The sequence below is a fragment of the Lissotriton vulgaris genome, chromosome 4_1 (assembly GCF_964263255.1).
Source record: "Lissotriton vulgaris chromosome 4_1, aLisVul1.2, whole genome shotgun sequence".
NCBI lineage: Eukaryota > Metazoa > Chordata > Amphibia > Caudata > Salamandridae > Lissotriton > Lissotriton vulgaris.
The window spans coordinates 400,040,636-400,061,106 of record NC_141691.1 but is presented as its reverse complement, the minus strand read 5'-3'; the positions used below and the strand labels follow the sequence as shown (position 1 = coordinate 400,061,106).

At 41.1% G+C, this 20,471-nt stretch overlaps 1 protein-coding gene across 6 annotated transcripts in view; it reads right to left on the bottom strand.

The window, feature by feature from the left end:
* DACH2 (dachshund family transcription factor 2) overlaps positions 1–20,471 on the bottom strand; it is an 847,028-nt gene that overhangs the window by 719,504 nt on the left and 107,053 nt on the right. The window lies entirely within an intron of this gene.

Sequence of the window (20,471 nt, the reverse complement as noted above, 5' to 3'; positions counted from 1 at the left end):
TACTGAAATGGTTTTGTTGGGATATGAGCACTTAAGCTGTCACTGTACCATTTTTGGTCCTCATTTCACCACTGTCAGATGTTGAAAATCTGCATTTACTATCACATTTTGCACAGGTTGGGTTGATCTCTCGAACCACCCGCGGAGAGCAGGTTCCGCCAAGTCATGGGATTTACAGAGCAAAGAGCTAGAAATGCTTTCAGGTGTATGAATGTCCTCTCTTTGAAATAAAAAAGGATTATTGCTTTTCATTTGTCTTCCTAATGTATTAAGGCTAATGAATCATTAGGTTTTCCACTCTTTCCCACCCCCAACCCCTTCTGCTGTTCAATGCAGACATCATTACTTCTTGCGCCTGTATCGGCATTCTGCTCGCCATGCCTGAAACAACTACAGCGACGAGATTAAATACAATCTTTATCCACATAAATCATTGAATAAATGAATCATGAAATTAATATGTAAATTGTGTGTTTAACCTCTATTTATACAGCACTGTCTGTCACCGTGTTGTAAATCTAAAACTAATTGCAAATTCACAACTCTGCAAAAAGAACACCATGGTGAAAGCCTGACATATTTATTAACTAAACGTTGAACTACATTGAGTAAGTAATTAACAGCCATGCCAGAACAGGGAAAGGAAATTATATTTAAATATAGATGTCACCTGAACGAAATGGCTAAAACTATTCTAGATTGGATTTTGATGTTAACCGAAGAATGCTGCAGCTTAATTTTTGACAGAAAAATCTGCTTCTATTTATTCGTAAATCCACTTGATAGTCAGCCTGTAGTCTGTGTGTCACCAGCATCCTGTATCTGAAACCTTCCTGCTGCAGTGTTTCATCGCACGGGCTATTTAGATGCAAAATGAACGCATGTTCGAACCAATCTGCATCCTAGTCATGTCTGCCTACTGCAAACTCCCAGCAAACGTGTTTTATTAAGATTATGTGGGAGTGTTTGTTCCCGGAGTCATTGCACACAGTGGCACAGTTATGCTCTTTCATTTGTGAAAACTGTGGTCCGTTGCTTGGGACAGAGGTGTCCAATGTAGGTCCATGAGGGCTGGATCCACGAAGATGTTAGTGATAGCCACCAGCTATGTAAATCAGTTCAATTTAGATTCATTCTATGCAATTTTATCTTATGCGGATACTAAAGTCATACAACTGGGCCTCCTCCGCCTATGCTGGACACCCTTAGTAAACCTTTTACACACCAAAGTGGCACTTTCGTACACAAAAGGCATAATTTCCAATAGAAAAAAAATACAGATTCATAGAAACATAATTTGCAGACTTTTATTAACACAAATATGAAAAGGCAGGTTCCTTGGTCATTTCTGCATGAGTAAGTCTGCAATATGGGAGAGAATAAGAGACTAAAGGTAGCTCAGAGCTATACCTACAGGTGTGCACATTCTGTGTAAGTATGACACAGTTAAAGTACTTATGGATATCCATGACCGTCACATATTTCCTTGAGCGGTTCTTCAGTATAGTTTTATTATTGACCTATCAGTCAATGTCATGCCTTCTCCCAAAAGCTACAATCAAGTCATGTCTCTTTTCCTGGAGTAGCTTCGATGCCAATTTCTCCCCTCTATATTGAACATGTTTGTGTGATTCACCCTCATGTTACTCACAGTAGACTGGTGTCCCAGAGGAAGTACCCTTCACATTACCCCCAAACTACCGAAGCCCCGACTGGTAATGAAGAATCGAACACATCAAAATAAAGCTCTTACATTTCTAAGCTGTTGCATGTTTGGTAATGTTGCAGTATGTTTCTATGTCAATTGAACTTTTGGTCGTCAAGCAAATTGATCTCACCTTCAGTTCAGCCGACATCCGGAATTACATTTTCAAGCATTTTGACGCTGGGGATGCAGCTAAATCCTTCAAATTGGGTGAAACGAGACCTAAACTCATCGTCAGAGGTTTTCACATAAAACCCTATGCAGTGACCACAAACAGAGCTTCACTGCCTTTTGGCTAGGTTCACTGTATAGAAATATCTTACACATACTGTTGCATGGTGGTTTTGTTCGATCCGCTCCTTTTGAGCAGGCAGGGCAGTTACAAGGCTGTCTGTTGTTCTAAGCATAGTGACACTATGTTCACACCTCTAGTGCAGAGGCAGCTATTTAGGTTTATCTGGGCAATGTGCCACCCTCGCTACAAGTGCCTGGGCTTTCACCTGCTCTGCCACGGTACATGCCTTAACAGCAGGGGCAGACTGCTTGGCAAATGGTATGTCCGTGCTCCAGCACAGACAGATACAATGAGAGTGAGTCTAAATGAAACATCTCTGTACTTCAGTTTAGTGAAGACCTTTCCTATTGCTTCATAATATTAAACAATCTCCCTAAAGTAAGAAACCAATCTACAGATGCGTTCTCTTATGATACGAACATCTCCGTGCGCCACAGTATTTCTCAAGCTGCATCATCTGTGCAATATAAGATTTATACTGGAACGATAACTTTCCCAGGGACTGGTTTCATTTCGCCTTCTTAGCTATGTCCAACTTACTGTGCAAGGCGGGAGAAAGAGTATCTCATCTCCGAGGCGGGAAAGGAGAATCTCAGATTTATAAGGCGCTGGCAAGCCATGGCCATGATAGAGCAATCTTTCCTGCTGACATTTCTCCATTACAGACGCCGACACCTCCCTGCCCCATTGCCACCTACCGACTGATCCGTCAGCCCCGCCTAACTCTTCACAAGCGCATCAGCCAGCGGACACATCCATCTTCTTACTCTCCCCAAACCTTGCAATTGTATTAGGGAATTTATTAAAATGACATTTACACCACAGTGTGATTTCAGACACATCCTTCATGGAGTGTTCAACGTCCACTACTTGTGTTGCCTGAGAGTTAAGAGACAGGATGGGTAGCCACCTTAGAAATTCACCCTCAGCTCAAGAGGAACTATGAATCCTCACCTCAGAGGAGTTTAAATTGGGCACATACCAGGGCCCGGATGGAACCCAGCTCCCCTCAGATGCACCACTTCCCCTCTCATTGGCTGTGCAAAGCTACATACATTATAACTCACAAACCAGCTTCCGTTCTATGCCAAAATCCTCAAAATCAAGACCAGAAGGCGCTGATGGCAATCACTTGGCGATGTTATTTTAATGGAAGAATACTTCTGGCATAACATACACCAACAGTCGTGCCCATTCAGTGGGACGGGACGTGATCCTTAGTTTTGGAGGAGCACACTAGTATGTTATAAATATTGTGAACATTTGAAAAGAAATTAAGGAGAAAAGTGTGTTAAATTTGTGCATCCCTAGGTTTAGCATTTGCTTTCCAGATCCAAAAATGCCACATACTTATCAGTTTGATTCAACTAAATGGTGCAATACATGAAGAATTATACGCAATTGTAGAGAATATGTCTATGTAAAGGTATTTGTAAAACGTGGAACTACCGAGACAGCAATGGGGCACGAACAACAAATAAGGCGTAGTGGTATGATCGATCCATGGTCATTTAGAGAGGCACGTGGCAGGTGTAAACTACCGACACCGCTGCTGGCATCGAAAAAGAACCGTGTCTAAAGAGTGAACCGGAGCTCACCATGGCACACCTGCTAATTGCGGGCTGTGTGACCCGCGCCTGTTAACCCCGGGGTTCCATTGTGTTTATTTCGCGCCTCCTGGATTGCTTCCCTTCCCCTACGCCCTCTGCTCCAGTGAGAACAGATAGTCGCGCGGAGATATCAGTCGCTGGTGAGGCGCCGCGTGCTCGCTCGCGCGCGCGCACGCTGAGGCGTGCATCCCGAGTCCCCGGCCGACGCCGAGGAGTGTTCTTTGAGCAATGATCCCCAAAGCTCCGAGCGTTTACCGCCCGTTTAAGGCTCAGCTCAGGGAATCAAAGGCCTGACGCGGGGCGGAGGGCCTTTCCGCAGGCAGCGCATTAACCATCCCGGTAAGTGCCCTGAGCTCTGGGGAGCAGGCTGTTAGAGGAAAGACTTCAGGACTGCACGGCGCAGAGACGTGGGCACTGCACGCCGTGCGGATTCAAACCAATGGGGCCTGAGCAGCCTGGGAGGACGTGGAGAGTAAACAGGTGCATTTTAAACACGTGGGGCAAGTTACAAACTAACTCTGGGAGGGCGCTCGAGTGTCGCAAAGCAGTGTGTTAATTTACTCACAAAAGGCATGTGTGCACAATACAAGACTGCCTGGTGGTAGATGCCAACATTTTATAACAGGAAAGAGGAGTTTTTTAATGAAAAAAAAACCAGTGGTACTGTGTTTGCCCCATGGTCTTCTATTGAAGCAGAGGAAATTTCAGGACAGCCAAAATGAAAACTTTTGTTTTTTTCGAAAATCGTAAGTCTCCCGTTTGAATCAAGTGTATTTGGCCTGCATGCTTAGTGCTGCGGAAGCACCCGCTTAGCCCTTAATGTAGTCACCGTCCTCCCGCTTTCACATTTATTCCTATTTCGATTACTAAAAACATTGACTATCAGTTTTTGAAATCATTTTGATCTAGTGATACATACCTGGAGAACTGCAGTGCAATAACATTCTCTACCATTTTAATAAAATCTGCATAGAGCTGCTAATGATAGAAACCCTATCAGTGTAGCTGTTGAAATGTGCGTGCTGCATAAAAACATACACCGTATCACAGCAGAAAGCTGTCCTGGTGATGAATTTGTAAGAATCATCTGTTCCAAGCAGGGCTCTTTCGCATCCATGGCACAGCCATGGAGGTCATAATTTCCCTTTCAAAAGTGTTGCAAACTCTGGATCTCATTCAACATCCTGCACTTTGCTTCCAAAACGGGATTCACACAGGACTCCAAATGAGCATGAGCGTGTCGGTGGTATTGAGAAAAAGGGATTGCAAAATTGTCTTCGTAAACGCAGTCAATAATTTATCCACTGATTATTAATTTAAATGTGGATATTTTCAAGAGAGTGAGGAGAAAAGAAGCGCCCTGTTCCAGTAAGAAAGCTCCTGTTAGCTCATCTAGTGATGTGCATGCTGACGGTGCAGCCGTGAAATCACAGAAGTGTGTATGAGGGCTGATGTGATCCTCTTGGACATGCATTGTGCGAGTGCCATGGAATGGCCTGTTGAATGGGAAGAATGTCAGTTCTGCTCGCTCTCCGCATTCTGATGAACGGTGAATGAATTGCTGTGTTATTCTGGGAGTAGTGGCCCCCATGTCCTTGCTCCTCCGTGCACACGGCAAGTGATCCACATACAAACCTATGGATGGTGAACAGAATGACCAAAGTTCATACCATGCCAATCGCCAAAGCATGTGAACTTATAACTCTGAGCTCAAAACTCAGAGCTCTAAGGTCTGCAGCTCAATCATTTCTTGCACAACAGGTCTGCAGCCATGGAGGTTGCATACTCTGACATGGTGCGATCTCAATAACTTGTTTTTATAGAGTGTTTCATGCAGCACGTCTGCAGTTAGGAAGTTCTAGTATAAGTACAATCCAATTCAATGGTACACAGTTTACCAACCTCAGAAGGATCAATGGCTAAGTTTGCAGTGCTGGCATTAATACTCATCATGACTTTTCAGTCATTGCATTTTTCAGGGTCAAACACGTAACTCACTCAACCATCCTCTGGGCCAGTAGTAGAGAGGGAGCATGTAACCTATGTGAGATGTCAAGCGTGCGAATACAAGGCAGACACACATATCTATATCGCAGCCAACAGGAAGGATTTAGAGTCCTGTGACACCACTAGGGGAACATATTTAAACACCAAAAAATTACTCCACTGTTTTAAAGTAGGCTATTCAGTTTTTCAATCTGTCCATTAATATCTTACTGTGGATAGCACCCATAAAGAGGTAGTTTATTATTACTGTGTTTTATGTTGTATGTACAGGTGCAGTGATTAGTGTAATCTTTTCTGCTTTAAGCTTTTACTCAAATCAAGGGGTAAAAACCTGTTTCCGTCCTTATTCAATATAGGTTGCCCTGGTCTGCTGGCAAAATAAGTAATATATTTTGGTATATTTTAGGAAATTCATGTTTGTGTTCCAGGGTCGTGTACGGCTATTAATGTTTCTAAGACTCCGAATGAAGTAAATATTCATGGGAGCTTTCTAAACCTTTAGGCACTCAGAATGCGTGAGTCCGAATGCTGCATTTCATTTACTAACTGTTCTCACATTTCCTTGCATCCTGCTGGCTAAAGTAGATTGGATGCATCACTAAATACCTGCTTTTTGGCGAAAACAAATCATTGTAAAAACTGAAATGTTATAAACAAAGAACCAAAGAGCATAAAAGTAAGCCACCAAAACCACATACTTGTCCTCGATCAATCACCCCTCCTCCACAGTCTTCTTTGAACTTAATAATGTTCATGGAGAGCAGCTTCACTACTTCAATATTAACCAGTTGTCAAGAACAGTCTGAGCGCAGGCTTGAGCTTTGTCTCTATGTAGGAGAATAAAGTTACTTGCTTGTACTTGTTTGAAGCGGGAGTGCCTGGAATTGCCTTGCTAATCCTATAGGCAAGAGTGTGGTGCACTCTAAACCAGAGATTTAGGTACTCATTTGTGTACCTTGCCTCACTGGCAAACAATCAATTGGTTTGGCGGTGGCTACCAGCTTTTTGACTTTGTCAATGCTTGTTTTGTTATGGGTTTTATAAAAAGGTACTATTGGTGGGGAACTCCTGGGCCATCACAAAAATAAAAATAATAGCTTGAAGTAAAATAGTTTTTGGTCCCAAAAGGCACACATTGGTAATAGTGATGGGTTTCTGGCATTGTATCGCACTACTTTGTGTGCTGTCTTCCTTGTGAAAGAGCTGAATCCCGTCACTCACCGTCAACTTATCCACTGGCTAAAGAAGGCAGACCCATTGCCTCATGCTGTAGTGTGTGGAAGAAAAATGTGAATAACAAAACAACAGACCAGTGAATGAACAGGGTTAGCTGAAAACTCATATTACTGAGCATTTTATATATATAATTTTACTCAAATTAAACAGCCTTGGCTAACACCAGAAATGAAAATGGGAATGCTTTGGTGTTCAGGAAAAAGTTGTACATTTGCAAGATACTATTATGCTTACATTTGCTGTGCAGACTATTGGTTCAAGACTTGCCAGAGTCTAATCAGCCTTTCAACCTTTTATCGAGTACACTTGAGTACTATTAAATTATGCAAATGTAGCACCATGTAAATTACCTGCGTAGAAATGGTAGACGCCTCCGTAGTAATCAATATATATAAGGGATTTTTAGACATCCATGTCTTAATTCCCTCCTCCCATAGCAGTTCAATGGTTGAATTTTTTGTCCTGAAGGAAATGGAGTCTTTTACAACTCCATACGATCAAGTTACAAAACTTGATTGCTAACCTTTCTGTGGTCCTTAAAATGTGATAATGGATTAATATACAGCTATAGGGGCGCAACCTGAACATAACGACAATCTTTGAAGGTACAAGGAGTTTCCCTAAGTGCATTAAGTGTATGTGAGACTATAAAAAATATTGCAAGTAGTGCAGCATAGCCTACAGAGAGCGCCTTGGAGCCGAGGTACATTTCTCCATATGTTCCCTCAAAAGTGTTGCGCATTTCCAGTTTCACAGACTGCTACCATAGGCATAACACTGTGTTTAGGCGCATTTTAAAAGATGACGTGTAGTCATTTTCCATCAGATTGCTAAATTGCACTTCTATATTCCTGCATAACTATCTAGTAATATTGACAAGCAAGATGCCGGATGCTGCTGTTGTCATGTAGCCATTTAAAGAAGAATAGTTGCAGGTGTATAGACACCGTGCTCTCCTGCAGTTTCTTTTCAACCACTAGCCTGTGCTGTCAATCAGAACTTATAGACCACAAGAACATAACTCAAAACATGTTTGTTAAGGAACAAAAGGGGTGGCAAAAGCTCCTTTCTTTATCTGTGGTATGGCACAATCATTCCACAAATGTCTAGCATTATTTGAATAATATACTCTGGAAAACACCTGACAGAATCTAAAAGCATAAGCAGCAGTTCCAAAAACCATAGGAATGGCTCTAATGGAGAGCATAAGGAGTGATTGAGAAGGGAACCAGCTACTTCAGAGCCGCTTTATTTATAGAAGTACCCGCAGTATATTAAACCATTGCTCCTTACTTGTTGTCCTGTACTGACTACAGAAGAAAAACAAGACTGGACTTTGGTTAAAAAAAAAAGTGGTAGAGGGAGGAAATGAAATGGAGGGTGTTGGGATGGTCATCAAGTTGAGCCGTATGAAATTGTTCCACATCCACATTGCCTCTGCAGAGATAACATTGGTGACACATGTAGGAAGGCATTCAGAACAAGATGTAGTGGTTTATGAGTCATCTGCAGAGAAATGTGCATTCAAGCCAAATAAATAAATTAAAAGCAGAAGGAGAGCAATTGGCCATTGATCAGGGCCATGCAGCAATTAAAACATGAAAAAGTGATAACTTTCATGACACAGAAAAACTTTGATCTGAAGGAATAGCTGAAAACATTCCAGAAATAAATAGAAATAAACAAGCAGAATATGGTTGAAAACATAGTTGGAGTGAGCCATAATGACAAAAGCACAAGATAAACATATTAGAATAAAAAAAGCACTTTTGATCATGTGTTTGATGAACAAAGTCAGGTATAAAGAGAGGTCCTGATTCAATTGAAAGACCAAGACAAAATCAGACTGCAGAAGAGTTCTGAAATAGTTTGAGGAATGGATGATAGATGAAAGCGCAAAACAGATTCCAGAATTTAAAACAGATACTGCAAGATTCAAACACAGGACAGGTGGAGGGATCTGTATCTAGGGTACAACTCACAAAGACAGAAATTAAATGAGTATTGTATTCCAATCCCAGTAGAATATGTGTACCTACCACGAGAAAGTGATACTTTAGAGACACAGTACCTGGCTAACTGCTATTAATACTCAGTTTGTTTACCTGGTCTCACATGAAGGCCCTGCTATAACTGAAGTAGAGGCTTTTTAAAAATAATTTCTAGGTGAGCTTTCCTCTTAATGAATACACAACCAGCTGCATGTTTGCTATATAACCTATTCGATTATCATTTCCACATAAGGCAAAAAATGAAATAAAAAGAAAAAAGCATTGGTGAAGTCAATATTGCTGGCGTTGGCAGGCAGGTGCATTAGTAATGATTTTAATTTTGTATTGCAAGAATATGCCCCCCCCCCCCCCCCAAAAAAAAAAACGTACCCACCTAGTGGTGGTGGCCATATGCTTACAATAAAAATGTTCAATTAAAAACAAATCAACAATTACATATCATTTTGCTATAACAGTGCTTTATAGAAAGCAGGTTGAATTAGAACAAGAATGGCACCCCTTTTAAGTTTTAATTCTCATCACAGTAAATGTGATTCCTGTTGTCACAAGGAAAATATATCGTGGCTCTGAGTTACTGTAAACTGAAGATATCGTTTAAGCACACAAGAAAGGTAAAAAAAAGAAAAAAAATGAAAGAAAAATTGGCACTATAAAGGGTTGTCTCACCAACCCTGGCATTGAAGCCCACTTCATTTTACTAGATGTAGTATGTGCACAAATGATTAGAAAAAACTGCATTGCTCACAGTGCAAGTGAGCATATAACTATCTAAGCTGTTTGCTGTAGTAGTGATACTCAAAGTACAGCCGAAGGCCACTTGTGGCCATCCTGACTTTTCCATGTAGCCCCTTGGTGTACAGCAGCCATAGTCTGCTGTTTACTTGACTCAGCACTAACATTCAAAAGGGAAGTAACTAAGACGTCAAGCACCTCTTAACTTTAGAAACACCTTCATTTTTTACATACATCTTACAGCAAACGTGTAAAAATATGATAAAGTCTCTTAAAAATTCAAACGCGTATATTTTATTTACATGTAGAACCTTTTCTCCTTAGTATATATGATGATATCACTGCATTGAAAGGTATTTTTATCTTTAAGTTATGCTTTTCAAGCATGAATTTACAAACATTCATGCTTCCACTGACCATGACAACAATGCCAATAGTGAATAAAGAGGCAAGTCAGTTGTCATGTGAACCCTCTAGGTGGCCTGGGCTGCTATTATAAATGGACAACATTATAGTTTATTACTTTAAACACAAGAAAAGAAGAAGGAGGCAAAGTGGGAAAAAACAATTGCCTAAGAGCACACAGTTTAGTCAAGTGTGGAAGTTGGGATTAAGCACAGGTTTTCTGGTTTCGCACTGTGTAATTCAGCCACTATATGTACATGCGTCATTTCCTCTACACCCACCATACAAATCCCATATCACCTGACCGCTACCCAGCTGGCATCAGTGCAGCCCTCGGTCACACCACAGACCATAATTTGCGGCCCCAGAGAAAAAGTTTGTGAGTACCCATGCTATAGTGAGTGGAAGTAAAGAGTCAGTCCAACATATGAAAAAGGGCCGATCCAAAGCTCCCTTGCAAATGTATATAGGTATATTTTTTTATTATGTTTATTCCATGAGGCTGGCAAAGAAACTAACACTGTCTCTAGACCAGCCATAAAACAGGCCTGGACATTAGTACAGCATGCATTGTAAATCTGTAAAATATTTGGGCATGATTTTCATTTCTTGAAATATTTTAGAAAATGCCTGCATTTTGAGGACTCCACAGGAAGTTCATGGAAGTTAGAATTACATAAATGTAAGACCTTAATTTTACGTCTTTACAATCTCTTTATTGTTTTAAAGATATTTGACTAAAGTTATTGCTAAAAGATCTGTTTTACATTAATAAGAAGCCTTGAGGAGCTTGACATCCTGTGTGGCAGTTTGGAATTTTAAGCTAGTCAAGAGTTAGAGATTTACATTAAAGGATTTGCACAAATTCTACTTTTCTGGCCAGAGGATAATGTAATCAAACAGGGAATATGAAAATCACAGAAGATTTAGCTCAATGTCACTCACACCTGTTGATTCTAGATATGTTGATATTTTTGCAAGCATGCGGCTAATGAGACATGAGAGATACGTGGTTACTGATCGAATCTTATCTAATCGTTATTGCCCTCTGCACAGGGCATTATCAGTAGCTAACTCTATATGTGATGTAAACCACTATTAATTGTCTGCCCTGCAATTATGGGCTCCAGCCAAAGTGGGAAGCATGATTAACAGCTGTTCATGCCCAAACACCCATGGACAACAAATCTATTAGTACTCATTCCCCTTATATAACTCAATACAGTCAAATACGCTCACCCACTTCACTGTCTTAGGGCTTTGCAATTGACCTCAGAAGGCAGGGAAACAACAGTAATTAGTTCAAGAATTCTAAGCATTCTGCTTTGATGACCCAATCTAAACATTTAGTGCGGGCAGCAAATGACTAATAGTTGCCTTCTGTGCATTGTCTCTTCTCTGGGCACACATCTACTTTTTTATTGGAAACTAAATTAAGAACACTACTGGATGATGCTATGAAGGACTACAGGGCTTATAAATTTCACAAGAGAAGTCATTATGAAGATGTCTTAAAATAACAATCACACCTCAAAAAGGTTGAATAGAGCTGTTCACTGTAAAGCACAAAATGCAACCAAATAATCAGTCTTTGTCTTCTCTCAAGCCCTTAAGCCCATATCTTGATGTTGCCCTCAATGTTATTAGTAACGTTTGGTACTAGGAAAAACTCAAGAAAGCGAAATAAATAAACAACTTGCCACTTTTCTAGATGAGCACAAGATCCTGGACCCCTCACAATCGTGTTTCAGATTGATGCATAGCACGGAGACTGCACTAGTGGCAGTTACTGATACCATCAGAATGTCACGAGATACAGGCCCACCAATCAAGCAGGCGGTATTACTGCACCTATCTGCAGCCTTCAAGATGGTCTCTAATGCAGTCGTAATCCGAACACTGCATGAGGCAGGAATATATGGCAGAGCGCTACACTGGCTCGTGGACTTTCTTGAGAATCGATCCAAAACCAGCTCTCTAGGCTCCTTTAAGTCTCAAACATTGTTGGTCAACAAAGGAGTGCCACAGGTTTCCTCCCTGAGCCCAACATTATTTAATATTTATTAGCCCCCAGGTGCATTTTGTAAATTCATGCAGAATTGTAATCGAATCATACGCAGAAGACACCCTACTACTCATTGCCTTATGGAAAAATCCGGAAAAATATAGGTTTGCGAGCTGCATGAGAGAAATTGCTGATTGGATGACTAAGAATTGCCTGCAATTAAATGGCAAGAAAACCGAGATAGTGCTGTTTGATAAGGCTCAGGAGCTCTGATCGGCAGGCTGATGGCTTGCTAAATTTGGTCTAACCCTGTGCGCAAAACAGGTGGAAAAGAATCTTGGCATCAAACTTGATCAAACTTTATCCATGAAAGACCAGGTCAGTGTGACCTGGTGCACCTGCTTTGCACAATGCTCCTCCTCTTCCTCCTGCCAGCTAATGACACACAGCTGCTCAGCTGATCTGAAACCTCCCCGCACACTCCTCTTCATCCCCCATTTTGAAAGACTTGCCGGGTCTGCCCATTAGAATACGTGCCATTTTCAAGCTATGTTGCTTGACCCATAAGGCACTTAATTATTCATTACCTACCTATCTGTACTCCAGATTCTACCACTACCAACCTACCAGACTGCTCAGCTCAGCAAATAAGCTTTATTAAGGATCCCTCGCATACGCACTTCCAGATTCGGAGGCAGATCCTTCTCCAACCTTGCCCCACTTCATTGGAACCACTCCCACTGCATATTCGCCTTTGTCCAGACTTTCCCAATTTCAAAAAACTTTTGAAGACGTGAATGTTCTAATTGCACAGACTGTTCATGAGTAGCAAGCGTTGAGATACTCCTTCGGGATGGAGTTGCTGCTTTATAACAAGTGCCAATAACATATCTGTGGTAGCTGAGTAACTGTGTAATGATAGAACGCTATGTATGTCATGAGCCATGTCAAGGAAGATTTCTGTTGAGGGTGGTGAAGAGAGTGGCAGTTGCTCAGGGAAAGCTTGGAGATGGATGGATGGATGGATGAGATCTTCCTTTAAGAATAAAGAAACTACTTGAGCAACATCCTCCTAATCTTGGTGGATTTATTCTTGGATATCACAATAACATAACATTAGTAGGCACTTTGCCCGTAATTCACAGTAAGTCATGTCACCATCAAACAGGAAGGCACCTACATTTTAAAAAGGAAACCTACTTTTGACTTACCTTGCCTGTTCATCACATGAGCCTGTCAAGCGGCGTAGGCCCTTTACTAAGACTTAAAAATACACGTTTGATTTTCAGATATTCAACACAGAGCCATCAGGTAGATATAGTCAAGCTTTTTACATTCTCAAGCAAGATTGTTGACCCATAACATAATCCTAAACATGAGACGCATGACTAGAAAATATCCGGCACTTGGGGCTGGTGGGCAAGACAGCAAGACACCAAGGGCCAGATATAGGTAGGCTTTTACCGGTCGGTAACGGCCGAAATCGTCCGTTACCGACCGGTAATAGCCTTTTCCTTAGTAGGAGGCTATTTCACCGATTCAGTAAATAACGAATCGGTATTTACTGATTCGGTATTTACCGAATCATCATTTACCGATTCGGTATTTACCGAATCGGTAAATGAGATGTAGGAAGCACTGTAAACAGTGCTTCTGGGCTTTAAGAATTCGTTATTTACCACCAACTATTAGTTGGTGGTTAATAAGGAATTCCTATGTAAATGCATAAATGTGCATTTACACCTGTGCCATGTGACAAACATACATGCCCTTGGGGCATGTATGTCTGTCACATGTATGTCTTGACTTTTTCCCATTCAGTAAATACCGAATCTTAACGATTCGGTATTTTTTACCGATTAATTACCTACATAGGATTTACCGATTCTAAAATACCGAATCGGTAAAATTCGGTATTTTAGAATCGGTAAAACCTATTTACATACAACTAGACCCAAATGTGGAAATAACAGCACCCACACAGGTGGATGCTAATATTTCTTCCTGGGTGGAAATATTAGAGCAGTGAGAGAGTACATAAAATTATGCCCCTGTGCTGGCATGGGGGGGGGGGAGGACATAGGTCACCGGGACACGCATGCCATCAAGTCCAAAAAAGGCAACTTCTGAGCTACAGGTTTCCTGGCATTTGAGGGCATATATTTCATCCTTCTGTAATTGTGATGAACGTCTCTGATATAATATTTAGTTAAAAGGAATACTGAACAATCTGATATGGATTCATGCATGGCTGAAACACAAATCAAAGAGAAAGAGAATAAAACCGCTATTAGATTTTAATAGGACAGCCAGTTACCCGACAGAGTGAACTGAAGACAGCAAGGAAAACACTCGGCAAAATATTAAAAGCGAAGAGACAAATCTTATATTTTGATTAGCTATTTTCTATTTATATTACACAGAGGGATGCTCATTCATTATGCCCTGGAAGCTATTATTATATCGGGATTGCGCTTTTATCCAAGTGAAGATACAATCAGAGTGAAGCACAGAGCAATTTCTATTAAAGTAAACACAATCCAAATGCAGAGGTTTCATTATGTAAATTCTGTTACAGTCATTTGGTATTCTTGGCACATTTGTAGACAGAGCATTAGAAATATCTTTCAATGGAACGTTCAGCGCTTTCTTTTTTAATTAAAAACCAGGCTGAAAGTTGTGTTAGCTATCATTTTATTTAAACATTTATCAATATTTGGCAGCCATCATTTCGCTACAGGGAAATTTTGTTATAGCTTTATAGCGGTTCTGTCCCACGAAAGGCCTGTGGGCCAGGCCCACACCTTATTTTCAGGCTGTACTGAATTACAAAAGAATGTATTAACATAGTCATTGATCAGCTTCAAATCCTCCAAGGAATGAAGCCCTCTTGGACGTATGTTGGACACGTCTACTTTGGAGTCTTGAACTGTGCAAGTAAAGTAAATGATTCAGGGTTCTGTGCTCAAATTATGTTATTTAGCAGCAAAAACAAACATGTTAAGGCTTTTGTTTAAATCCTTAATGTGTCCAATCAGATTTATGTCTACCAAATGAAAGGCATTACTCACTACACATATAACTTCAAACTATATTGCACGGATCTAAATTAGTTTATTGATGTACCCTAACACCTATAAGATGGTGAATGACTGTGAGTTCATATCCGAATCACACCTGGCCTACCATATTAAGTACTAATATCCAACCAACACTAGTCATATCATGAAGCTTCATTCACAAGTCTCTGGGACATCCACATGCGGTTGTTTCTCCTCAACATGACTTCCATGATGTCATGTCTGCAGCACGTATGTTCTCTTCAACTTGAGGTAAGAGTTGAACCAGCTATTCCTTCTTTTAGAATTTTAGCTCATGATCCAGCCATGTTTTTTAAAAGACTTCCCATGAGTTTCCATGGCTGAGCGACACACAGATTGTTTATAAAACTGCAATGCATTACCCAAAAGGAAGGGCATAAATGAGGGATACTTGATATGCTACAAAATCACACAGCTTTAGTCTATAGGCTTGTAACATTTAACATATTCCGTGTATGCTATAAGAACTGAAGAAATCAATGCCGCCTTACATTTTATTTCACCACAGAAGGAGTAATCCTGCCATAGAAGGAAGAACTGGTCCTAATTTTTAAGTCTCACCACGTACAGCTTAATTGGTTGTTGGCAACAAACTTAGTGTAACCAACATGAACCTAGAGTGGGAACTGAGTCCGCCTCTTGCACACAATCTGAACCTTTCGTCTCATTATTTTTGGAATGGATAACATCCATGTATGCTTCCACTGCTAAGCTTCTGAACTGAACATGAAGTGTTGTGCATGGAATAGTATTATGTGTGGAGACCTGATTCCGTGAAGGTTATTGTTATAATTGTAGTGGACAACAGTACTTAACAGCTCACTGCAGAGATGTTATTCTAACATATTTATATTGTACAGTTGTAGATTTTCACAGTTTGGGGTTAAGGTGGATGAAAAGAGCAGTTAACTGAACGTCGTGGATCTCCAATATGCAGACTTATGTTTTTGTACAGTGGAGAATTATCTCTTACTTCTAATTCACAGAAGCCAGGAGCCTACACCGAGAAAGTTATGACTGCAAACTTTCTATGCTGTAACCCTAGACATGTGGATCCTCCATACACTGCAACATCAGCAGACATAGGAAAATCATTTCCATAGAAAGGCTTCTCTTAATATTGGGTGTTCCAAGCCCTTTCCCACACTTTCAGCACATGTTACTCCTGGGTCGTCTGGGTGCAAGATTAAGAGTGCTGAAAGCCTGCAGAAGGCATTGGTATTTGTTGAGGATACCTATAAAGATATGACTATGTAGGTATTGACAAAACCAACAAGATGATGGACGGAATGTTGCACAATGGCAAAACATTCACCCCCAGTCACAGAAAGGTATGCCCAGACGTGGGTCCCGTGCTCACTACGCCACTGGAGTCAAGCTATTCTGGCTGCAAAAGGCTTATAGCCAGAAGCCGGTCCTAGGATGCTTGATTCTGGTTCAGGGAAGACATGGCTTGGCAGTTCGGGCTGGACTGTTCACATGAGGCACAGGCTCACGACTGATTTGGATATGGCCATGTCTGAACTGGGGTGGCTTGGTGAGCAAAATAATGATGGATTAAACCCAGATCTGTGACTGGGGGCGAATGTTTTGCCATTGTGCAACATTCCGTCCATCATCTTGTGTGTTTTGCTGTTCACCCTAAGTGGATAGGGTATGCCCAGACATGGGTCCCGTGCTCACTACACCACTGGAGTCAAGCTAACCTGGCTGATGAAGGCGGATAGCCAGAAACCGGTCCTAGGATGCTTGATTCCGGTCCAGGGATGACATGGCTTGGCAGTTCGGGCTGGACTGTTCACATGAGGCACAGGCTCACGACTGATTTGGATATGGCCATGTCTGAACTGGGGTGGCTTGGTGAGCAAAATAATGATGGATTAAACCCAGATCTGTGACTGGGGGCGAATGTTTTGCCATTGTGCAACATTCCGTCCATCATCTTGTGTGTTTTGCTGTTCACCCTAAGTGGATAGGGTATGCCCAGACATGGGTCCCGTGCTCACTACACCACTGGAGTCAAGCTAACCTGGCTGATGAAGGCGGATAGCCAGAAACCGGTCCTAGGATGCTTGATTCCGGTCCAGGGATGACATGGCTTGGCAGTTCGGGCTGGACTGTTCCCAAGAGGCACAGGGTCAAGACTGATTTGCATATGGCCATGTCTGAACTGGGGTGGCTTGGTGAGCAAAATAACGATGGATTAAACCCAGATCTGTGACTAGGGGTGCATGTTTTGCCATTGTGCAACATTCCGTCCATCATCTTGTGTGTTTTGTTTTGCTGTTCACCCTATGTGGGAAAGGTATGTCCAGACGTGGGTCCCGTGCTCACTACGCCACTGGAGTCAAGTTATCCTGGCTGATGAAGGCTGATAGCCAGAAACCGGTTCTAGGATGCTTGATTCCGGTCCAGGGTAGACATGGTTTGGCAGTTCGGGCTGGACTGTTCCCATGAGGCACAGGGTCAAGACTGATTTGTATATGGCCATGTCTGAACTGGGGTGGCTTGGTGAGCAAAATAACGATGGATTAAACCCAGATCTGTGACTGGGGGTGAATGTTTTGCCATTGTGCAACATTCCGTCCATCATCTTGTGTGTGTGTGTTATGTAGGTATTGGCACCAGTTACATTGACCATGGCCACTACTGTGCCACTTCCCAGTAGCATCTATATGGTATCTGGATTGGAGTGCACCCATGATAAGCTATGTGGCAAGCAGGAGAGAGGATACAAGCGGCTGTATAATCAGATAAGCTGTTTCAAATGGCAAAGAGCAGGCGCATGTTGTGCAGCTACTGAACAGGTAAAGCAACCCAGGCCAACAAATATATTGTGTGCAACAAGGACTCCAAGTGAATGATTGATGCGTCACAGCAAGCTTTCAATGCACATTTAAAATGTTTCTCTACTAATCACACAAAGGGCTTACAAATGATCTGCTAACCACCCTCTACGTGTGACTTTGACTAATGTAGAAAGAGCTCATGGATTTGTGGGTGCATTCATCTTTGTTTGAGTGCTGCCTTTTGCAAATGTTTGAGCCCTTAGTTCAAGTGGTGCCCTAAACCACTGTGAGGGCCTGCAGGATGCCTTTGTAGCAATGTTAAGATTGCCTTCTTTCAAGGGCCATTTTCTGCCCTTACCAAGCTCTTTAGTGGTGCAGTTAATCACCTGAATCATTCTAACTTTTCTATCTGGAATTATTTTCGAGGCACTGGCCGTGCTATTCTAAACGTGAATAATGTCTATAACTACTGCACATGCAACTTAATGGAAACATGTGAATACATTCAACATGCACACATCTTCAATTTGTATCGCTCGCATCATGTTACAAGTGCCTGCAAATAACACATTTAACTTTACTACACTACTTGCTTGATTGCTAGTGGTAGATCGTAGTGCTATTTATAATACTAATTATTTACTGCAAATTATCATATTCCAGTGCGCTGATAGATGAAAATGTAGGTACACCATAGTACAGGAAGTAATACTGGGCAAAAGAGCATTGCCTTTACAACTCTTGTGGTGTCACATTTGGAAGTGTAAAAGTCATTGTTAAAGAGCAGCATTCAACTAGGTAGACCATTAACGTATGTATTAAGTAAAGAGGGACAGCATCATCAATTTTTGAAAAAAGTTACGATTGCCTCATTCAATAATGCATGTGATGACCTCAGTGTTGAGTTTTCTTGTCAAATTACAAAAAAATAGTGCTGGTTTAAATCCAAAGAAATATTCATGACTCAATTACTCTTACTGTAAATTACTCAATTTGCCAGTATCATCAGCTCAGGTGGGTGTGTCTTGGAGTAAGAGGCAGCCTGTCAAGTGACTCTTGCTAAGACACAGACTCCTGCAACACCACTGGTTGGTTACAAACTCTTTACCCCCAACACAACACGCCATTCTGGGTGTTCAACTGAAAAGCAATAAAATGGAGGGGGCATGTCATGCAAAAATCAAAGTAAACATTATTCTTGTATATAAATCGTACTCTTACCTTTTTTCTGAGAACATCTCCATCCAACCTTGTAATCTTAAAAAAGAAAATCTTTTTGAGCTATTTTGCAAATGGGAAAATAAATCACTTTGGAAACAATCACATTTAAGGACGAATATCAGACGTCAAAAAAAATAAATATCAACGGAGGACTGTACACTATCAGCAGTGAGAAGCCAGAAGAGCATAAAGAACACTTATTACATGAAATGTTTCCCCCAATATAAGAAAGTCACTGGAGTCAGTAGATGTTATTTTTTGTACTAACACTGAGTTGATGCCTTTGGAATACAGGTACTGATCCTTTCCGCAGACTATTTATTCAGTATGAAGCTTGATTTTTCACTCTGCATCTGCTCTCATGATACTCCTACCCATTTTTGATTGACACGTGCAGCAATGCTGAAGTAAAGAGATATTTCAATGCTTGTTACCAGACAAAATACACTTTAGCTCAAGCAATAATCTCTATTTTACGTTAGGCTCAAATGTGTTGCAGTTTTTAGAAGGAATAGAGATGTTGGCTGGTAGGGAAGCTCGAGAGATAAGGTGAGAAAATATCAATACTACACATTGGTGCTCATAAAAAGTAAATAATGTTTATTTTTTTGTTTATTAATGAATCTACTCAGCTCAACTCCATCAGAAATGTAACCACTGCAGAGAAATTGAACCATTTTGGTCAACATATGTACTGAATTGTATAGCTTGAAAAACTCGTCAATTTATTTGAATGGAGCGTGCGTGCATGCTGTGATTGACAAAATGGTTAAACCAACACCTCTGTAACAAAGATTATACCTAAAAAGCAGTGAAAACTTAGAAACGGTAGTCTCCAAATCTAGACGCATATATACAAAATCAACAGAAAAAAATGTATGTTTTATGTAAATGTCTGCAGGCTGTCTAAGCTTCAATTTCTGGTGTGTGTGAAACACGGTACCTGTCACCAGAGTCCCCTCAACATACTAACTTGAAATACTTCATGGGGTAAGCTCAACCAGAATGCAAGAGGATGGGATTCAGGAGTTTATGAGTTTCCAGAAAGTTGGGTGATTTTCTGTGAACTTGAATGTGTAGGTAGTGGGTTCTGTATCTGGTCTCCAAGACCTACAGAGTTCTGTTCCACTGTGAGCTCTGCTGAACTGTTAAATACCCAACACGTTTGACAAGGAGAAACTAATGTGTGGCTTAGAACAGTATGAATTGAATGGAAGATTAGATGTGGAACAGGCTGCTTGATCCACAACACAAAGGAATTCCCTTGGTGACTAGTACCCAGCACAGGTCAAAACTCAACAGAAGAAAGGTCAATGCATGAACAATTTATTGCATTTTGTACATGTTGAGACT